The sequence below is a fragment of the Mya arenaria genome, chromosome 1, assembly GCF_026914265.1.
Source record: "Mya arenaria isolate MELC-2E11 chromosome 1, ASM2691426v1".
Classification (NCBI taxonomy): Eukaryota; Metazoa; Mollusca; class Bivalvia; order Myida; family Myidae; genus Mya; species Mya arenaria.
In genome coordinates, this window is record NC_069122.1 from 12,502,142 (window position 1) to 12,511,007 (window position 8,866).

An 8,866-nucleotide genomic window follows, 5' to 3' on the forward strand; every position below is an offset into this window, starting at 1 on the left:
TCTCCACAATTAATATTTTTAGGGAATTTTTCTCAACCTTATGAATGAGATTAAATTGTACAGCGTTATATGAGCTTAATATGTTTTCTCATTCTTTAAAATTGGTGAAAAATTGTCAGAAGATAATTAGACCAGTATCCATTACTGCAATCATACAATCAAATATACAGGGACAAGCCCACTGGGCATATAATATAATTAAACCCTGTTTAGGGGCACGAGGCAAACAGAGTTACTTTCAAACGTTAAAGCTGCACTCTCACACTTTGGATGTTTTGACAACTTTTTTCATTTTATGTCTTGGATTGGAACCATCCAATTTTTGCGAAAAATTAAATCCCAGATTTTTCTATTTAAGTTAAAACATTGATATTTTTTATGCACTTTTCTTAAACCGTAACATTAATCTTCGAATGAAAATATGAAATCTGCGATCTGATCTTTTGTCAGCAATCTGTTATCATTGGTTTGCAGATATTAACACAAAAATTTGCTCATTCGAAGACAAAAAAAGTTGTGGAAACGGTATATCTGTGAGAGTGCAGCTCTAAATGTTTAATTTCTTGATTTTACTACTGTATTAGAAATTACAGGGATTGGGGTATATTTTTAGTGTTTTTATTGCTTGTTTTTGATTCATACAGTCATACTTTATTCTTCAGGGCACAACTTACAAATAAACAAAACTGGAAAATGGTCATATCAAAAGGTCAAAGATAATGCAAGTTGAACAATCATATTGTTCATGGCTTGTATTTTTGGTATATTTTGTTGCATATGCTATAGAAAAGTTGAAAGTTAAAAATAAATTCATAGTTGAAATGATGGCTTTGAATGATATTGTCAGATGAGAAACGGCACTATTAAGAAATAGGTATAATGGTACTTTATTTATTTTAATCAATTTTAGATATTATGAAAATTATTATCTTATTTAGTACATGAGACCTTTTAAACAGTTATTGACAATATAACAATGTGTATATGAAGCTTTAGATCAAAACTTAAAGCTGCACTCTTACAGATTGTCAGTTTAGACACAAAATTGTCTCAAAATCGGCTGATTTGGTTATCATTGCTTTAATTCAGTCATATTAGATAATTCACAATAGAACCAATCAAAAATGTTTGGTAAAACTGCCGAAAAATTAATTTACATTAAATTGTTTGTAATGCTTTTAGTCATTGTTCGTTTTTTATACTTTTAGTCATAAAACATCATTTTTTAACATAAATATGATGAACTGCAATCTGATCTTTTTTCAGCAGTCTTATATCACTTAAAATTGGGTCTAGACATTTCTGCAAAATATACTCCATTTATTGACAAACAATAAAAGAGTACCGGTAGTCAAAACGATCAATCGGTGAGATTGCAGCTTTAAATACACCTTTTAAGAACGCCGTAAAATTCCAATGGTTTGCCTAAATCTTTAAAGCTAGCATACTGTTTAATTGACAACCATACTTATTGTTTAAAATATGTCATGATATCTTTGTACAATGTGTTTATATAATTCATTAAAGAAGTCAAAACAAATTTGTTTACCTTGTAATTTATTATCTGTTATTTAAATGACTCAGACAAAAATGGGAACGTCAGTGCTAGTTCTTTTACTAATAACATCCCATGAAGTTTCTATTGGTGTAGCAGCAAGGAGGTGTTACATTAAGGATGCATCATTTAAACCAAATTATACATTCATATGCACATCATACAGGCGTGTAGCCGCCTATACGTGAATACGCGGCTGAATCCACATGATTCTGACAAAAAAAAATCAACCAAAGTTGCAGTATGCGAACTTGACTACATGAATCTAAAACTGGTTATTTTCCAGTACTAAATAATGCACTAGATTGCACCATGGTTTTCAAAATTTTCTGAGGGGGCACGCCCCTGAACCCCCCAGCACATGAATTCACATGAATAGAGGGGTAGCTACGCCCCTGACATAATTGAAACCACAGTGTGGCTAAACAACACTTGTATGTTTATCATACGCAGTGATCTCCCATGGAAATGCAATCGTCAAAGAATCTGAAGGGGCTGTTTATATGGACTAGATTTGAAATGCACCAAGTGTTTAAAAAAGTTGATTTCAGTCACGAAGAGAATCAACCATACCCCACACTTGTTGGAGTAAGATGAAATGTCCACTTTCCGCGAGAAAGAAAGTACATTGAAAATGGTCATTTGATTCAATTGACTTTATCTTTTTATAAATATGTTGCAATACATAAAATACGTTATTTGTTATAATTGTTTACCCATGTTGAATTTTATTTGGCAAATTTATAAGAGATTTAAATATTAAGAAACTCAGCCGCTAAAGAGCATATGATTATGACATACTTTTTTTAAATCTTTCGAACATGAGTTTTTGAGTGAATATAAGCGAAGCGTTAAGTGTTTTGAAAATGCATCTTTTACTTGGATTTTATAGATTGTTATTACGAAATAAAGTATGGCGAATCAAACGAAGTGTTAAAGCCAAGCTATTGATGGCTGAAACCCTTCAATAAATGTTGATATGTGCTAAAATATAGTCTTTGAAGTCCAAAATTTTGACATGCGTTACTAACCCGATTCAACAAAAGGCTGTTGCACAATCAGTTGATTGACATAATCACGTGATAAACCAATAACTTCCATCAACCTGGTTACTATTATTTCTGCAATTTCAGTACCAAGGAGTAAAATAAATATACATGTAAGTGTTTTTAGATGCATTACGAGGAAAAATATGTTTGGTGCCAAAACATGAGAGAGTCTCTTTAAACGGAAAAGTTTGGGCAGTTACTCAGTCAGTCAGATGATGATAAATATAATGCATAGCATCATCGCTCTGGAGTACGAGAACGTTGTATACAGAGTATGTTTTTACTGAACATGCGTCTGTTTATTTTGATGCCATAAAAGGTTTAAACTGTTTAAAGGAACTATAACATTATGAAACAACAAATCTGATTACAGATATCAGTGGCAGATCCAGGAATTGACTTAAGACGGGGTACGTGAAACTCATGGGCTTAATCTTTCCACATCCTCCCCTCCCTCAGAACAGAAATTGAAATGTTGGACCGGGGTGGGGGTTAGACTCCCCTAATTTATAGTCCGAAATAGTGCATTTTTATCTTATTATCTTAATATTGTATTTTTTCCCGATATTGACTATACGAGGAATAGAACGTATTATAAACGGACGATTCAAAGGGGTGGGGGACGGCGCGCGCGCTGGGGCCGACCCCCCCCCCCCTGAATCTGCAATTGAGTACATGCATTAAAACCGTCTCCGTAGCCTATTGGTTAAGGCGTTCTATACCCTTCATTCAATTGACTTAATACTTCACACAATTGTTCAGGACCATCAGCCAATGAGGTTACATAACTCCATAATACAAGTTATGGCCCCTGATTGACTTAGGTTAAAGTTTTAGGCAAGTAAAATTTAAGGGGAAGTTGGAATTTAATAAAAAAAACTTCCATGGGTCACAATGAACCCAATGAACAATGTTCTTTAATCATGAGCTAACTGTTCAAGCGTTAACAGACACATTCCTGTGCAGACAAAACTTTTATTGTTTTTACAAGCACAGAACTTGTATTTAGAATTTACAGTTTCTATATAATTCAACTGAAAGTTCTATTTAACCATAATATATCAAATATTAAGTCACCATTCACTAGCGGATTGAGAATGGGGCGCAATCGGCGTGCGCTGCCTTTAAAATCGTCCAAGTTTACTTTTTGTGTCAATATATGAGAAGAAAATAAATACGCACATAATGCATCATTTCGGACTACAAATTGTTAAAAATTTCTTGATTGAGTAACCCTCAATCCTCCTGCAAACGCCCCTTAGTAACGCCCCCTTCTAACGACAATTCCTGGATCCGCCCCTGGCCATTATATTTTTTGTTGATCAAACGGTACACATACCAAGTGACTGAAGCTGAATTTCATTTAATGAATGAGATGGTCTGTAAAAGATTTCTGATGAATATCCTATGAAATTTGCAGTCCTCCCGTTTCGACCGGTCAATGTTTGTGGATTTATTACACACAATTATATAAAAAATACTATTACAAAGTTGTCTCTTAAGGTTACGGGAGCCTTCACTGTCAAAAGTAAGATATATATAATTTGTCCCCCTAATGCCATAAAATATGGATGGTCCCCTTAATGCCTCAAAAATAATATTATATATACACTGGTCTCCATAAACCCTTCGACATATATACCGGTCCCCTTAAAACCTGCAACATACTTACAAATTATTAAGGAGACCGCAAATTACGTATATTTTTTGTTAATTAATTTAAGAAGCCTAAATCTTGTACACATAATAAATGATCATTTCAATACTAAATTATCAACAAAAAAGCAAAATAAAGTATAAAACAAAAAATATACAAATTGTCTCCTTAATGCCGTAAAATACATACGGTCTCCTTAATGCCCTAAGTAGATATATATATATATATATATATATATATATAAATTGATGCATAATGTGCTTCCGATACACACTATATTTATGTCAAAATATATTTACACATTTTCTGGTGTAATTTTATGATTTTTAAATATTTGTTGGAAAATACATTAACCATGGAAGTGGCTTTATCTACATATTTCAAAGCCAATATCTGTACATAAAATAAGGGCGTATCCATGTACGTATGACGCAACATAACGAGCATGATGTTGTGATTCTATTCCACGACCCGTATATAAGTTAATGGCATCGTAAAGATTTATATCACTTGTCTTTTTACAGCCACAATAAGATGCATACAACTAAACAATGTGTTGTTTTCTTTCACAGTAATGATCCTTGCCATCCATATCTGTACGTTTGTAGGACGTTTGATTCGAAAATCGTGAACAGTTTAACAGTTTTGGTCAAGGTAAGGATTGTACACGACTGGGTCGATGACGACATAAACGTGGCCGACTACGAGGACTCCAATTCTATTATCATTCTAAGAAGAAAGCACGAAGCTCTATAAAAAGCTTAAACGTAGAAATAATCGAGATTTAAGAAAAACTGCCAATTTTACCGTGATACGCTTCTGCCTCTACCCAAATGGAGCATGACTGAAAAATGCATAAGGCCTGTAAGGCCAAAGGTCATGTATTTTATATATTTTATATATTTAATCGATCGGGGTAAAAGGCAATATACAATCGATTCATAAAAAATATTATCATTATAATATCATTTTTATCAAAGTTTTAACAGTCTTTAGTCAGCAATATCATACCAAAACATCCTATATTTGTAAATGTGTGCTACGCTCAATGGCCTGAACTTAATATTACACATAGAAACTGTAAACAAACATCTATTTAAAATTACATTTTTCCAAAAAAACATCAACAGCGCGAAACACTTAACGTCTACAATTATAACCGTTATATATCTTCACAATTCAATTTTATACATTATTTAAGTTAATAATCATATAATGTTATGTTATATATGACATTACAACGAATGCAAATACAAGGTTTCTCATTTCCACACATCATGCAAATGGACTTGACTCGATTGTCAACAATAAATAACAAAGGCACGAATGTCAGTTTTCTAAATTGTAACACAGTGTTTCAATTATGTTTAAAGTGGTTTCGGGATTCACTAAAGAAGTACACCGGAAAGGAATTCGATTTTGCATCATACATTGACTCGTACAAACCACTTTTCAAGAGTACGTCATTAGAGTACGTGAATTTGAGGTAGACGACGTCATTTGCATCTAGTTGCACGATAGCGTTTCCGGAAACACAAAGGTAGCCGGAAACATCATACGTATGTCCGTTTGTAACTACGTTTTCTTTGACCGCAATTTTGTAGAATATGCTCTTTCCACTTATTGAACACAGGCTGATGGTGAAAAGGTAAGTTCCCGAGACGGGTGCTGTAAATTTCCCAGTTTCAGAATTGTGGCCCCCGGCGACATTGAAGAGCACTTCGGAGAAAATAATTTTGATGTTTCTAGTTGACAGGGTATTATCAGCAACTTCCTGCGCTCTGAACAAAACTGTTAAATTTTACGCTTTTACTCAGTTTTGTTTTATTGCGAAGAAGTTGATGTCACTTGACTATTTTCATCTTTGTCCTAACACATTTATATTGCGTTTCACACTTGAAAAGTATTTCCAGAAGCTAAATATAGAATGAGCTTCGCAGCTTTCTTCTCTAATCTGCTTTTATTTTTTTGTTTTGAATTTTATTAATCAATTGTTTACTTTTCATGTCATGTTTTCGTAGTTAATTCTTCGATTGCTTCAACTTTGTATATCTTCTGTTTGGGAATGTTATCCTGTAATAAATTTTGCGTTAACCAAATATTTGTTGAGAAAGATTTACATAGAAAGTTTTGAATGTTCAAGTGTTGCAAAGTACCATCACGTGCTTAAGAATGGATACTATTAAACAAAAACACAATTTGCTTAGTTGGCAATTTTCTCGCAAGGCGAACGTTTATTTCTCATTTTGTTTTGAAACTGTAGTACATTTTCCATCTTAATTTTAAGAGGAAAGCGTAACTTTTTGTTTTTTATCTCGTATAAAATCTTTTAAAATACTTTCGATACTTAATGTGTTCATAAAGAAATTAACGCTATGAACAGTTTTACAAATGATGACGTCCCGATTTAAAAAATAAAGCAAATTTCGTAATAATAGAGTTTTATTGTGTTTCTTACTGGAAATTGCCTAAGCAATTTATTTCTAAACAGAATTAAAACGATTGGATGTATCTATGGTTTCAAATTATTCTTGGTACTTCATTTCTGAAATGCAAGTAGCGCGGGAAATGGCACTAAACTGTGGTTTCCTGCTCATCACTAGAGTAGATGGGAAAAGCATTAGATGAAAAGAATCTGACACTCGTCTTCATATAGACACAATTTCATTCGTCCAGGAAATATACATAATTAAGCTTGCGAAAGACACGGTTACTAAAAGGTTTCCTTAACTCGTTGAATAACATTCTGTATCATATGACGACTCGTGACATGACATATATATAAACAATTTATAATGACCGGTGACACACGGTAGCACGCACACACACACACACACACACACACACACACACACACACACACACACACACACATATATATATATATATATATATATATATATATATATATATATATATAATAAAATAAGTGATACTTACGTTTAGAGAGTTGGTGCATCATGTTTTTCATCATCTCGTTAACGTGCTTATCAAACTCCTCTCTTTCATTTCGCAATACTTCCAAATCGGTCTGAATGCTAGCTTTCTGTTTCTCCATTTTCCCTAGAGTTTCATTTATATGCTTTTCCCACTGTGCATATTCAAATTCCATGCGAATCATTTTCTCCAAGAGTTGCTCATCGTACTCAAATCTTGATTTAAAACGGGGCTCATCACCGAATACAAAAGAAAATGTACAAAATAGAACGAAATATTTCTGCTGAACATTGATTGTGATAAGTTTATATCGGGCCAAAGCCGGTCGTGTCTGCAAATAAGTATCAAAGACAAGCTATTACCGTAAAACTGCGGTCGTTCGAACAAGCGGTCGTTCGATAACCGGCGTTCCCTCGAGGTCGGAGCTTGGTCCCGAACCTTTTTCCTTCTATTTTCATATAAAATATACCTACGCTGCATCAAAACCTAATTAAGTCGATGAGTCGAGCAATTTTCTCGGTCCCAAGTACACAAATCATGCACAAAATCTTATGGCTCCCTCGAGGTCATAATTTCACACTTTTTCCCGAACGCGTGTTCCAAAATAAACAAATAATTCCTAGGTATTAATAGTTTCGCAAGTTGTAAAAATTGCAATGACAATTGAAAGGCAATTGATAAGGTGGGAAAAACCGTTTAACAATATTAACGCATGACCGATATAAGTTGATATTGGCATTGTAGAAGATAATTATGAGAAGTTAATTGTGAGAAATGTAAATGAGTAATGAAACTATGAATAAACACTACCATATCGATCCAACATCGGAATCTCTGAAAATAATTCCTTTTTGTCACTTTGCTTTGCAATATGGCCATTTTCTTTTAAAAAAAATCGATTTATTGATTAATTGATATTTCTTTTATATTTAGTATACATATATTATCACATGCTTACCCTTGTTTTCCGAGTAATATACCCATTACGAATATTTTATCTTACACATGTGTAAGATAACATATCAAACAATTATATTGGCTAGACTAATCACACGCGACCTACATGTAGATATCCCTCCGCATTGTTTGTAAACAAAATGGTTTAAACGCCAACCAATATTTACCTCAATAATGAAGCTGTATGACTTCCTGATGACAAATGGCTAACGAATCATAGTGCCAGAAGGCATCTTGTTCAACTTTCTGATAACAATGTTCCGCCAAACCAATTAATGCAGACCACTAGTCACAAAAATATCCAGTCAACAAATACAGCCACATAAGTGACAAACTACACGAGAACATTTCAAACATCTCCATCTTGACAAACACAGGCAATATGCAATCCATGCTATTTGCTTGCCAGTTTAATTGCTGTCGTTTACCAAAAACACAAATACGAATTCCGCAGCGCAGGTTTCTCAGTACGGTACGTATCAGTACACATTCTATGACGGCTAGAACATCATGTTCGCTGAAAACATTCTTGGTGGAACTTTTCAACATCAACATCCAGGCAGTACAGAATAAAGGTTCACTGTAATCATGTGCATGTTGTTAAACGCCATATACACTACAAAAACGCTGCAAAATCATCGTAGAAAGCGACAGCGAATAACTTTTAAATCCGAGCACCAAGTAAAACTTGACAGACCGATGTAGGTCACA

General features: G+C 33.7%; 1 protein-coding gene across 1 annotated transcript in view; it reads right to left on the minus strand.

Moving 5' to 3' along the window:
* The window catches only part of LOC128223403 (ectin-like), a 31,357-nt gene extending 22,982 nt beyond the window's left edge, over window positions 1–8,375 (minus strand). The window contains exon 1 of the mRNA XM_052932719.1: window positions 8,323–8,375. The gene's annotated coding sequence lies outside the window, so the exon portion shown is untranslated. The remainder of the gene's footprint in view (window positions 1–8,322) is intronic.
* Between the last annotated feature and the right edge of the window lie 491 nt (window positions 8,376–8,866).